This window comes from Nicotiana tabacum, chromosome 22 (assembly GCF_000715075.1).
Source record: "Nicotiana tabacum cultivar K326 chromosome 22, ASM71507v2, whole genome shotgun sequence".
Classification (NCBI taxonomy): domain Eukaryota; kingdom Viridiplantae; phylum Streptophyta; class Magnoliopsida; order Solanales; family Solanaceae; genus Nicotiana; species Nicotiana tabacum.
The window spans coordinates 191700626-191715641 of NC_134101.1; the positions used below are offsets into that span (position 1 = coordinate 191700626).

Genomic DNA, 15016 nt, shown 5'->3' on the forward strand with positions numbered 1-15016 from the left:
TACCCGCATGAGGCTAATCCCTACCTCCCTATCTGCATGAGGCTAATTCCTGCCTCCATACTTGCATGAGGCTAATCCCTGCCTTCATACTTGCATAAGGCTAATCCTTGCCTCCATATTCGCATGAGGCTAATCCTTGCCTCCGTATTCTCATGAGGCTAATCCTTGCCTCCGTATTTGCATGAGGCTAATTCCTGCCTCCATACCTGCATGAGGCTAATCCCTGCCTCCATACCTGCATGACGTTAATCCTTGCCTCCATAGTTGCATGAGGCTAATCCTTGCCTCCATACTTGCATGAGGCTAATCCTTGCCTCTATATTTGCATGAGACTAATCCTTGCCTCCATATTTGTATGAGGCTAATCCCTGCCTCCATATTTGCATGAGGCTAACCCTTGCCTCCATACTTGTACGAGGCTAGTCCTTGCCTCCCTATCTACATGAGGCTAATCTTTGCCTCCACATCCGCATGAGGCTAATCCTCACCTCCACATTTGCATAGGACTAAGCATTGTCCCTCGTTGCATAAATATTGCTCTACTCTAGTACTATCTGTTCGCTTTTCAATCGGGCTAAGCTCAGCCCTTCATTTCACAAGACTAAGCCTTGTCTTGTTAACATCATATTATTGCATCTCATGGGCTGAAATATTGCCAAACTATTGAAGGGAGTCATAGTCTAAAAGGCATCATCCTCAAAGCCGGAAGACACCATGCCATGGCCTGAGGATCTCTCAAATTTGCATATCATTATTCAAATGCGTCATGGTTCGAAGGCACCATCTTCATGGCCTGAGAACATCATTTCATGGCCTGTGAATCCCTCACCAAACAATTCATGGCCCAGGACATCATGGTATGAGGATGTTATCCTTAAACCGTCCGAAGACAACTTTCATGGTCCAAAGGAAATCTGCATCATGTTTAAATTTTTGTACAAATACATGTTCGTAGCATTTCTTTATCTACAAGTGACCAGCAAGCAACCGCTATCCTAGCAGGAGCGACCTCGCTCCCGTTCCTTCAACTATCTCAAACCTGGACCATTTGCCATATCCACTCTTTCATCCATTCCGAAATCTCGTGTCCATTCTTGTAATGGCTTCATCGGCACACTCCGCCAATGAATCCAGAACTACACATGGCCTGATACATGTAAAACCAGGGATATGTAGGCAGCTCCAAGACCAGAGTCCAGCCTCTGTCTTTCAAGACATCCCATCTGGTCAAAATTGGCCATCATTTTTTTACCCGAAAACTCTTTCATCCTTCCCAAGTAAAGAGGGAGAGTTGTTGATACCCAATTTTTCCCACAATATTTTCAAAACTATGCTTGTGCATCAATTAGTATTTTTCATACAATTTCTACCTTTTTAAAAATATTTTAACTAATTTCTCCCAACATTTATTTTATAAAAACAATCATTAATTGCATCATAAATAGTTTTATAATAATTTTGTGGCTTAATTTTATTATTTGCATTTGTACCAAGTTTCAATTATTGCACAAATAGCCACATTTGTATTTTTAGAATGCAACTATAATTACTTTGCAATTATAGCCTATGCATGCATTATTACATTATTTTATCGGAAAATAACCTTTTATATTTTTAAAATATTACGTAAGTATTTTAAAATATTTCCAGGCATAAAAATCATATTTTACAACCTATTAGTTATTTTAAAAAAAAAAATTATCAATTGAATAGGGTATTTAACAAATGGCCCCCTTATCTTCAAATTTAGCCTAAATACCTAGCCCAATTTTAACCCCAATTTCAAATTAAACCAGGCCCAAAATCTACCCAGCCCAAACCCCTTATCTACCCGACCCACTTCTTACTAAATCCTGGCCGTTGATAATTTTGATCAACGGTCCAGATTCCCCCTTTCCTAAATTAAACTTAATGACCTCCCCCAAACCATTCATTTCCTCTCCTCTCTTACGCCGACATCTGATCCCCTCTTCTCTCAAATGCTCTCAAGTCCTAACCCTAACTCACCCTCATCGTCGTTTATCTACTGTCGTTCATGGTGTTTCCCCACCACCATCAGACCTCTAATGGCCTCTCCTATGTTGGTATTTCTATCTCTAAGGTCCTCGAGGGACCAGGGTTAGTCCACTTACACTTATGGCCCTTTCTCGCCTGTTCCAGGTTGTTCCGATTCGATTTCGAGTAAGATCTTCCTATGTCGCCTTAGATTTATGAGTTTCTTAGCCTACTTCTTCATCTCTATGTTGTTCTTCTCGAAATCCAAATTTTGGCCTTTGAACTTCTCATATCTGTGCAAGATTTAAGATGGATCGAACCTATTTCACATGAGTTTTACAAGAACCTCCTGATTTTTGAATGATTTTCCATTTTTCTAAACTAGGGTTTCCCAAAAATTTCTTTCTCCAAAACATTTGATAATTTTGAGTGTTTAATATTCTATTTCTTATGTGTTTTAACCTATTTCGTAAAGGTTTGCTTTAACCCTAACTAGTTTATGCAAAAAACCCCAAATGTTTCGACATTTTGTTTGGTTTCTGAGTTACTTGTGTACTAACTTTGTCCTATGCTTTTGTTCCTGTGATTTTTCGATGTCTTGTGATTTTTTATCCTAATGTGCCTCTACTAAGGTTCTTGGTTCGACTTTTCTACTGATTCTATATGTCAATATTCATTTTGTCCATTCATGGTAAACCTTTATTTTTCTCCTTAAATCAGTGTTGTTTTGAATTCTTGATTTATCAATTTGTCTCGTTAAGACCTGACTATTCCTTTCTTGCCTTATTTTGTGTATGATACTTCCTGACTCTTTACATGATTTTCTCCTTAATTAAACCCTTGACTATTTCTGAAATTCTTTATTTTGGTGTGATTTGAACGTCTTTCCTTAATAAGGCCTCTGATTCTAACTTCTCTACTCAGTCTGATTGAACTGCTTGCCTTAATTAGCTCCTGTCATTACCGTTGACTGATTTTCCTTAATTAATGGAGAAGACTATGCTGAATCTTTGTGTGATTGATTCTGAAATTCCCAAATTGCTGATTATTGATTACTTTTCCTTATTTGCTCTAGTCTTGAACTACTATATAAACTCTCTTTATTTTAACTTCTCACACACGAACATCAGTTCAAAAACTACTACTTTTACACTCTGAAAAGCTCTTTCTACTCTCTCTCTCTCTCTGCTACTTGTGATCTTTGTTATTCTAGCCGGCTGCAAGCCAAGGCTAGAAATTGTGCAACACCTATCTTACATCTTGTGTTTTCTTTCTCTAACTGGTATGCTTCTAATTAAATTTTAGAATCCAAACCTATGTGTTTATTTACTGCCTTAGTTCATCAATCCTGAGTTCATTCCTGCTTCTGTTTATAGCTTACCTAGCACGTCAAATACTGGCTTATTCAAATATGTAATTAGCATGTCTCCACCTTACTTGTCTGTTCATTGTCCTGTTTAACATGTCTTGCATGTGTAACTAGCCTGTTTGATTGACTACTGTTCATCTAGCATGCCTAAACTCTGCTTTTTATGTAATCAGCATGCCTACACTTGTTAATACTTGCATAGCATATTCATCTAAGTCCTTTCCTATTCTGCCTTACTCCTGCTAAGTTATCTAGTCTCCCTAGGGTAACTATAGTTGTGTTGTTTATATGTTTTCAACATGTTTCTGATGTGACCTTTGCTTCATGTTTCAATGACCTGCATTATCTAACCTATTTAGTTCTGTAGAACCCCTTAAGAACTCTATGCACCATGTTGTTTAGGTGTTCTATTAAGGTGTAATCTATGTGTTCCCAACCCCTTTTTCCTTGTGTGGAAGCTGTTTGCCTAAGTATTTTCTAAAGTTGTTTGTTCTATGACTTTTGTTTTGATTGCAAATTGTTTTTCATACTTTCCTCAAACTGTTTTATCACTAAGTCAATACTGATTTTTAGAAATTCTTTTCACTCCTAAGACCTTTCTTTATACTGTTTATCAAACTTTTTCAAACCATTATGCACTCTCACTTACTTTTAACTTACTAAGTCCTGCCCCTCTGGTATATGTACTGCTTAGAGACCCTTGAGATCTCTCTGAACTCTGACATATCAGGGTTGGCACTTCCATACTGCACATAAATCAGTTCTTATTTGAGAAAGGTCTGAGTGTGAGCACTGCCCGGGATCCTTGATGTCCTTAGGAAGCTCTAACACACCTAGACATGAAATTGGCTATGAAACTTTGGGCATTTGAGACTATTGAAGGCTGGGAAATTGCTTTGGGCCTGCTTCAGGCTCCCTATAGCTTAATTTCTATTCTGTTTATGTAATATTGATTCAATCATTGGTCTGTAATAATTAATTGTAAAAAAATATTGGGGTGACTAGTGAAAGGGAGGGTAGTTGTATACTGTGGGTAAAGTTGGGTAGATAACATGCCTATTGGGTCTATTCAATTCAAATGTGTTTTGTTAGATGACATGCCTATAGGGGTTCAAATGTGTTTGTTAGATAATATGCCTATAGGATCTATTTTGGTTCAAATAAATTCTGCTTGCTTTACTTTTTACATAATTAAAAGCCATGCCTATAAGATCTAAATCAGCTTTAATTATAGAAATCATGCCTATGGGATCTAAATAAGCTTTAATTATAGAAATCATGCCTATAGGATCTAAAATCAGTTTTAGTTAGATTTAAAATCAGTTAACTTTAACTCATGCCTGTAAGTTCTGAATCAGATTATCTGACCTACTCGATTCTTTAATAGTCCTCAACACTGCGTTAAGTAGTATTACTAAAAAGCATGCCTATAGGATCCAAATTGCCCGTTTAAAATTGTTTACTGATTTACTGCATTTCTGATTAATGATTAGATACCATTTTCATAGAATATCACTATTACACGTCTAGGCAAGCCTGTAGGGCGACTAAAATTCTACAAACTGTAAAACTACGCCTTGTTATTTGTGACTGCTTGTGTTCAACAGGTTAAAATCAGTATGCAAACGGATTAAATTCTTTTACACTTTGGTCTAAATTCAATACTGCATATTCTCTACTCACCTATATATCATGTTCTAAGGCTTTCTCTTAAATACCTGAAACTGTGTTTAAGACGTGCACTTGCTTGCTCTATTTGTGGAGGTAAAACTTAAGCCTTTAATTGTTCTCTTTAGTCCAGTCCTAATTGTTTTGATTGTCGCCTAGATTTTTCTCCTTTAAGAACCTTAGGATAGTCTAGAACTACCTAAATTAGAGGTCTTAAATACCTCAGGGCCACAAGGAAGGGACGAGTAGTGCACGCATATGATATCTTTTAAGGTTGCTAGAACGCTTTAGGCTATGACCAAGGGGAGTGAATTGGGTAGTAAGGATATGATGACTGCGCGCTAATGTCACGTGTAGCCCCTCATTGAGGAGTGATTACTGGGCATTGCATGGGTGTGATCATGTAGGCTAACCAACCTAGGACCCCTCTTTCCGAATTCCTATGTGTTTTAAATGAACTTCCTTTTTCTTTACGTATATATAGGCAAGTTGTTCAAACCTCTCTCTTGCTTCCCTTATATGAATCGTACATGCGTTTAGAATGTGAAAACATACTTTTATTTGCGAATATGTGTTGAAATTGTTTACTTGTAAAAGGAATAATTCACATAGTTTAAGTTCGGCCGGGACCCACCATTGTGGATCGCGAGGGGTGCCTAACACCTTCCCCTCAAGGTTATTTCGAGCCCTTACCCTAATCTCTGGTAATGCAAACTAGTTCATGAGTTAATCGCTCTAGGTGACCTAACGCACCGTCATCCGTTAGGTGGCGACTCTTCAAATACCCAATTCCCAAAAGGAAACGAGTTGTTCGCCCATGAATGTCGAAACCCAAACTTCCCCGTTAAAAAAAGGGAAAAAGGCGGCGCGACACCCTCAAAATATAGGTGAATTCCATCTCTATAATCGCCTCTTCACGTTCTCCAAAACTCAAATAATTAAAAAAAAATAAGCAAATTCCGAATTGGACAACTTAAATCCCTGACAGCGATTCCATAATCACGACCTCCTAATCACGCGATCGTGATGCATAAATCAGCACTACCTCCAGTCCAATCTACATGAACGCGAAAGACACATCGCAATCGCGATGTCCAACTGACCATTTCTCTATGCGAACACGGACAAGCTCACGCGACCGTGGTCTCTTCATCGTGACCACGAATAATAAAACTTGTCCTTCCAACTTCTATGCGATCGTGGCACATGCCTCGCGATCACGATTCACTTCGCTGACACCAGAAACTAGCAATCCCAAAATGGCACAAAATGATTCAAAACCACCTTGAAAGTCACTCGAGTCCCCTAGGACCTCGTTCAACTATACTAACTAGTCATGTACCTTCCATGACATATCCAAAGTCTCAAAAAACAAATAACAACATTAAAACTAAGAATCAAAGATCAATTCAATTATGGAACTCTCTTAAGTTCATTAAATTCAACTTTTGATTAGAAGCGCTGAATCAACTCTGAACCGTCCATGGCCCGAACCAAACACACGTACAAGTCTAAAATTATCATACGAACCTACTGGAACCTTCAAATCACCAATCCGAGTCGTCTACACAAAAGTCAAACCTTAATCAACTATTCCAACTTAAAGTTTTCCAATTAAGAATTACTCTTCCAAATCGCTCCTGAACCTCTCAGAAATCAAAATCAACCATGCTCGCAAGTCATAATACATCTTATGAAGCTACATAAGGTCTCAAATCAAAGAACGGAATGCTAGAACTCAAAACGACCAGTCGGATCGTCATAGAACTCTATTAGTCTTAGGTTGTGGACCAAAAGTGTAGTAATTTTTTTGTATATATTAAAAACTATTTATTTTAAGTAATATGAATGAAGGACCAATGAAATGTCTTTTCACTCTATACATTAAGGGCCACTTTGATTTTTTCCCCTAGTTGTTTCAAGTATTTTTGTGAATATTCAGATTTAAAATATATCTTTCAAACGATAAGTAACTCCAAAACGGTCAGATTGAAAATATGTCACGACTGCTGAAGCTCTTCGCTTGAGCCACCATATACCAGAAGCATTACAGGACGAAGGCAGCTGTTCTGGTTCTTCCGACTCCTCTAGTCTTCAGTTTCAGCCCCTTCACCACAGTCCACAAATGGCGATAAGAGAGCCCTCATCACTGCTTCTCTTTCTATTAACACTTTCAGCATTTTCTCTCATCCGAATCTCGCAGTGACACCAATCACGTGTACTCCCCCTGCGCCGATGCGAAGGTGCAGAGAGCCGATGGGTTCAGCTTTGGCATCGCATTTGCTCCAAGAAATTCATTCTTCATCAACAGCAGCAGCTCAGTCCAATTATCTCCTTGCGATCGTAGGCTCTCTCTTTCATCAGCCAACTCTCAGCTCGCTCTCTTCCGCCCTAAAGTTGATGAAATCTCCCTCCTCACCATCAACACTTCCAATTTCTTCCCGGTATCCCTCTCTTTATTTACCTTTTTCAAACTTTGTATATTTAGGGAAAATTGAGGGGGTGCTTTGGCAGATATGGGTAGATCTGAAATGGGTTTGTTTGGATTTTGAACGGACTAAAAACTTACTGGCATTGGGTGTTTAAACTAACTCAATGAAAATATGGCACATGTTTTCAGATACACTATTATCACTAAATCATTGTTAACTAATATACATTCTTACTTTAATTGTTCATCTAAACATGGTTAATTAGTATGGTTTGACGTAAACAGCGACTGCGTATAAGTTTGACAGGTTATTAAGATTTGAATATCGGGTTCCTATAAGCTTTCGAATAGGAAAAGTGCTATAACCATTTAGGTTACTTAGATCATAACATGCCAATTTTAACTATACCTTGGTGTCTTTTTCTTCTAATACCAGAAATACATTGGGAAGTTATTAATGGTGCTACTAGCTGGAAACATTAAATGTTGAAAAATCATCATATTTATCACGTTACAATAACAGATTTGTGGTGTTATAAATAGACTGCAAAACTATATTTTAATTTTTCTATAATTGGTGATATCCTAAAAGTAATGTTAAAATTTTATTGATTTCGAAACCCACTGGGTGCAAACAATTTCTGAGGGTCATCGGACTGGGTAAAACCTGAATTAACCGTGGTGCACTTGCGGGAAACTCCTTGCCGAGGGCCTGTACACCCCCGGGATTAGTCGGGGCTCTAAGAGACTCGGACACCCAGTGCAAATCAAAAAAAAAAAATGTTAAAATTTTATTGATAGTACTGCCTTCTGTGGTAATGTTACAAAATGTTCTAAATTATAGATCAGTGAAGAATATGTTTTTCGCTCATAAACCATATATGCCTCCGTCAAGTGTTATCAAATGCGCGCTTAAGCCCTAAAGCGAGGCTCAAAACATGTTGAGCGCTTCGCCTCGCTTAGCGGGCTTTTCAGTATTGTCATCAAGGCTTTAAGGCATACTTTTCCTTGCCAATGAGCGTAATCCTGAAGAGGTGATACTAAACAATTGATATTTTACTTTATCGTAAATTTTCTTCAATTTCTTTGTCCTTATATTTGGTATTGATGCTGATTGATATTAGTCTTGGACTACACATACACATTTGTAGTTTTTCTCCATTTGCGCCTTTTTTCATTAAAGCCCACGCTTTATTTGCGCTTTGCGCTTAAAGCCCTAATAGACCTTAGAGCTTTTGCGCTTTTCGCCTTTGATAACAAGGCCGTCAACCAATGTACATAATTATAGATACAAATATTGTATATGACTATATTCTTATTTGGATTTATAAGCAACTACAGCTTGCCTTTATATAAATTCTCAAGAAAACATGATGAGAACTGGATAGGAAAATACTTTGAACCAAAAAGAAGAAAAGATAAAATAGACACACAAACTAAACAAGAACTTCTTTAGTTAAGAGGAAAAATGATGAAATGTGGTAGACTAGAAGTACTTTACCTTACTCAAAGACAAACTTGATACCAGAACCTTAAATGCTACCTCTTGATAGCATGAGTTATTTGAAGATACTAAACAGAAAGATTACAGTTTGGCTTTGCCAAAGTGCAACATGTCAATTTTCTTGAAGCATTCAACACATTCATGTTTTAGTGTCACCATTGGGTTTGTTTAAGAGTTAACAAGTTTCTCATCTTTCATGCGAATTAGCATTTATGGTCCCTCTAGCTGTGAAAGTACTTGGAGAATTCTTTGGTGAAGTCTTGTAGGCACATCTATGGCCACCTCCTTTTTTTGGGGGGGGGGGGTGCAAAGGTTTGTATTTGGCTTAAAATTTTGTGTTTTTCTTCAAAAATGTACTTCCATTAGAAATGAAGAAAATGCCATCATCCCCGTAGTGGTTTTACTCTTTGAATTAATCTCATTTGGTTTCTTAATACATTTGTTAGAAACACATTGCAGAGATTGGTAAAAATGGGACTTATGTCCATGAGTAATGCTCGACTTTATAAAATACACTTTTAGTTGTGGAAAATACTAGGAGAATTGTTTGGTGTCTGTAAGCACCATATGTTTTTCTTGGGTGCAAAGGTTTAGTTATATATGTTTGAACTTTGAGCTTTTGTTTCAAAGTCTACATATATTTAGTTGCAAAAATTATTAGGAAATTAGTTGGAGCTTGGTGAAGTCTTAATTCAAACCATTGTGTTCTTTTGTTTTGGTGCTAGGTATGTTAACATAACGTTTGAATTTCAAGCTTCTGTTTAAAAATTTACATCTTTTAGAAGTGTGGACAATGCCAACACACCTTAGTAGTATGATGTTTTAATACATTTGTTTGAAGCATGTTGTAGAAATTGACACGCACCATGTCAAGACCAAATTGAGAAGAACATTGGGAGCCATTGTTATGATATATTCAAACTATCATGCATGATAAAACATTAGTCCCTCCATCCCAATTTATGTGAAGGTGTTTGACTAGGCATAGTGTTTAAGAAACAAAGGATGACTTTTGAAATTTGTGATCTAAAACAAACCATAGAAATTTGTGTGGCTAGAAATCATCTTATTAAGGGTAAAAAGGAAAATTTTAAAGTTGAATTATTACTATACATAGAAAGGTGTCATTCTTTTTTGTACTGACTAAAAAGGAAAAAGTGTCATGGAATGAAGGGAATAGTTGTTTTATTCCATGACAGATAAAAGGTAATGTATGAAATTTGGATGGGTGAACCTTAAAATATATCCATAATGTGGAACTTTTGAAGGGCTTAATTCCGCAAGTTGAGGCAAAAGACACTCCTTGGGCATTCACCAGAATGTAAAAGTTGTATATTGGGCCAGAGATCACCATGGAGCACAAATGACCAAACTCTCCGAAACGAATTCCTTGTATCACAATAGCAAAAGCCCGAGATCACCATATATGAAATTTCACTTCTCCTTCATTTGGTGGTTCTTGTTCATCCACAATTTTGTTGTATTCTACTTCTTTTTAATTCTGTTTGAGGTGGAATTGGTTGATTCTTCTGAAAAGTCAATTTTTAAACAATGTAGCTCAGAATCTATTGCTCTTTAATTGCAGCTAACCCAAGACGGTCTCCTGGACATATCTAGCTCTTATGCCTGAATAATAGCTAACTTTTTGCTGCTAGTTACGTTAGATTATCCTACTCTTGCCTGCCAGTCTGGCCTAGTAATATACTCCTTGATTGCCTTATGACTCCAGTCCTTGTGTAAATCTGAATAAAGTGGAGTTTTAGGGTTCAGTAAGATGTGAAAGTTAAAAAGTGGACGTAGTTCAGAAATTTAAACTAATTTGTCTTTGAGATGAAGGATTGAATTTAGTAGTGAAGGCATCCTTTATTTGGATAATAAATGATTTCTGAAGCTAGTGCGACATGTTTAACAAACTGTCTTTCTTGAAAGTCTTCTATTCTAATTAGATGTCATGTTGCTGGTGGGAGGTAGCAGGTATCCCGTGGAATTAATCGATGTGCTCACAAGCTGGTCCAGACGTGACCTGACAACTGTGGAAGCTTAGGAAAGAGAGTCGGAAGAGAATGGAGTAAGTTGAATATGTCTGTAAGATGGAATATGAAAATCAAACTACTATAAAAATGAATTTGTATTACTCTAGAATTCAAGGAGATGGAAGAGTTTATGAAAAGGAGTGGAGTAAATCAGGATGACGAAAAAAATAAAAGAGAAAATACAAAAGGCTTAAATTGGTATTATTTGGAGAGGGGAAATGGAGGAGTAGCTTTCAGTAGTCATTTCCTTCGTTTCTTTTTTTCATTTTTCTTTTTAACAAGCGATAATTTCGTTAACAGAGAGTATACTAGGGGCATGCACACGATCCACAAGTATTACCTTCCTCTTTTGTTCCAAAAAGAAGGCTATAGTATGAGAGGGATGAGATATTTTTTGCCATGTTACTCTCCTTTAAAGGTGTTCTTTTGGTTTCCAAGGTAAGGTGGTTGGGATATTGGGAGTGTGAATCGTTTCCATTAATAATGGTGTCTGGGCTAGCTTGCTTGCATTTTGACTATTCACTGGCTACCTGCTACCTCCCACCACCATAGGTACTTGGTAACTCTGCCGCACCGGCACCAAGGTTTAAGCAGATTAGAAGAAATCACCTAACATTTTGTTGCCTATGCTAGGTTTGAGCTCTAATTCTCATGATTTTCATCCGACTTCATTGATCGTTAGGCTATACCTTGGGTTGCATTGGGAGTATGATTCATTTCAAATCTCCCGCCCCGACTCCTCTCCAAAAAAAGCTACACTTATTTGTTTGCTTTATTGTCAGTTAGACGTCAGTAATTTGCAACTGTTAGTGCAGCTCAAGTTCCCCATAGCTTCTATAATGCTTGCGTAAATATTTAAATTCAACCTATTTCTTGCAGAATATGTTAGACTATTTTTTGAACCTTTCCTATGTACATGAAATGTTGTTTACTGTGATAGATTCCTCGAAGTTCTTTTTGATCGAGTATTTCTCCTTCCTTTTTATACTTTTACATTTAACAAATTATAATCTTAACATGATTATGAAAGCTGCTTTATTTATTTGGTTCAGCTTTGGCTCTCAACTGCCCTTTCTTCCTGCACCTCTTTTTGCAGACTTAACCTTCTTTTCAATTTTCCATTGTTTTCCCTCTTATGGAGGTTATAGGGGAGAAGGGTGGGCTCGAGTGGGTTGTGGAGGTGGCCATTGGTGCTTTAATTGGCTATTCTTCCCTGAGTTGAGGTTTTCTCTGCCGCATCACTTTTTCTCTTACCTCTGTGGCAAAGCAAATTGTGTTTATTAACTTGTCATGAGCTTTTAATTGTACTAAATTCACTGTCTTTGTAGATTCAGTGACATTCGTAGATTATTACTCGTATGTTTCATTTAGCATGTTTGGTATGTAGAGGGTTTATACTTCAATACATTTATGCATCCTCTGATCTGTATTGCTTCTACTGCACAACAGGATTCTTATGGAGGATACATGGTAGCGTTTGCTGGTCGAAAGTATGCTGCAAGGTCTTTGCCAGCTTTTGTTGCTAATAGCACATTCACTGTAACAAGTTTTACCCTGGTGAGCAAACAAGCATTCTGCAATTTCTTGGCAGCACGCTGGTCAAATTTTGTGTTAAAGAAATTTACCATGAATCCTGATATTTTTGATACAGGTACTCGAATTCAAAAAGGGTAGGCTGGAGAACTTATACTGGAAAAGAGATGGCTGTGCATCATGCTCAGGCAGCTCCAACTTTGTGTGCCTCAACAATCAGGATTGTGCCATCAGGACTAATAACTGTAAGAATAGAGGTGGTAGTGTTGACTGTAGCCTTGGGATACAACTTACCTTTTCCGGCACAGATAAGCATGAAATGGTCTTCAATTCATGGTATGAGGTGAAGAATCTCCGTCAATACTCCCTCTACGGCCTTTATTCCAATCTGAGAAATTCTCTCACAAGTCAATACAACAAATTTTTCTGATTGTAGCCGATGTTTGTTTGTAAAGTACATATTTTTACTTCTTGAGAATGCCTTCTTCTTTCTGACTTGATCATTCGCGGTGTTTTCTATATCTTGATGGCTTTGTAATTTTTATTTACTTGAATCCATCTGGACATCTTATTTCAACAGAATTTCTCTTCCCTATTTTGCTAATTTTGGCCGTGGTGGAGCAGCTCGTAATTGAGATTTTACCTTCAAATACACGATTAAGGATTCAGATGGTGAATTGTCCCCCTAGTTTGTGGATTTTCTTTTTCTTGTTTCTTCCACAGTTTTGACCAACTGTTGGATTACATGCTTTTTTGTGAGTGCTTGATCTGCCTCTTTGTTTTTCCTTGTAATTTCTTTTCGTTTTTCAGTTATCACCAAAAGCAGTAGTATTGGTTTAGCTGAAGGAATGGTTTCACCATTTCTTTTCTTATTTTTCCTTTGCACTTATTAAAGGATACAATATAATCTGTGGAGTACAGGGCTTTTGTCACACTTGAGCTCAGATCAAGTTTGTGCAGCAGAGAAAGAAAGCAGAAATGAAATGAGAAAAGAGGACCAAGAGAGAAGAGAAGAGAGCACAAGAGGAGAATTTTAAATAATTTTACAAGCCATCATCTTATACATTCGTGACAAACCATCCCCTTCTAGAACCTTGAGTCTGCGGAGTAGGACTGAAAAGTATGAACTCTGCCACATCGGAAGACTAACCAAACAAGCACAACCTTGTATCGTAAGATGGCACACGTAAATGAAGTATAAATGTGGACGTAGTCTTTGAGAATGACGACACTCTGCATTTCTTTGGAAGAGCAACTGTGATGTGCTTGACGGATATACTGCCTTCTTGAAGGGCATACTTACCAACATCATGAACATGGGCAGAGCTAGAATATGAGTTATAGGTTCGGTCGAATTTATTAACTTTGATCCAAACCTTATATTTACTTTAAATATACTAGAATATCGATCCTGGTTAAGCGAAGTGCATCAAGGACGTGGTTAAGCGAGGTGCATCAAGGACGAGGTAGGCAGAGTGTTAACGGGAGATGCTCAGATTAAGCGGAAATGACAAACTTACTTTCATAAACTGCTGAATGACGAAGGGGATAGAGATATTGTGCTAGGAGAATTGGAGCACTCCGAGAGTCACCTAGATTTAGCTATTGTAGGCGCATTAGAGTCGAGGAGGTCGTGGGGGCTATGCGTAAGATGCACAGGGGCAGAGCGACCAGGCCCGGCGAGATTCCGATAGAATTTTGGAGGTTGGTGGGTAGAGCATGATTGGAGTGGCTAACAGGGCTGTTTAATATTATTTTCAGGATGAAAAAAATGCCAAAAGAATGGAGGTGCAGTACGATATCCAGAATTATAACAACTATATGGGTATCAAGTTACAAAGTCATACCATGAAAGTTTGGGACAGGGTAGTAGAAGTGAGGGTGAGGAGGTCGGTGTCGATATCCGATAAGCAGTTTGGGTTCATGCCTGGTCGTTCTACTATGGAAACTATCCATCTTATAAGGAGGTTGGTTGAACTATACAGAGATAGGAAGAAGGATTTGCAAGCATTTGACAAGATTCCTAGGGAAGTTCTTTGGAGAGGCCTGGAGATGAAAGGTTTTTTGGTTGCTTATATTAGGTTGATTAAGGACATATATGATGGAGCTAAGACTCAGTTTAGGACAATGGGGGGCGACTCGGAGCATTTTACGGTTGTTACGGGTTTACACCAAGGATCTGCACTCAGCCCGTTCTTATTTGCACCGGCGATGGACGCACTGACACACCATATTCAAGGTGAGGTGCCATGGTGTATATTATTCGCTGATGATATTGTTCTGATCGATGAGACGCGAGGTAGTGTTAACGAGAGGTTGGAGGTTTGGAGACAAACCTTTGAGTCTAAATGTTTTAAGTTGAGTGGGACTAAGACAGAATACGTGGAGTGCAAGTTCCGCGGCGTTTCAGGAGAAGCAAACATGGATGGTGGAGTGCAAGTTCCGCGGCGTTTCAGGAGAAGCAAACATGGATGTGAGGCTTG

The 15016-nt window shown here is 38.0% G+C and overlaps 1 pseudogene; it reads left to right on the plus strand.

The window, feature by feature from the left end:
- Positions 1–7000: 7000 nt before the first annotated feature.
- Positions 7001–13112, plus strand: LOC107777606 (uncharacterized; annotated as a pseudogene).
- The last annotated feature ends 1904 nt before the right edge of the window (positions 13113–15016 follow it).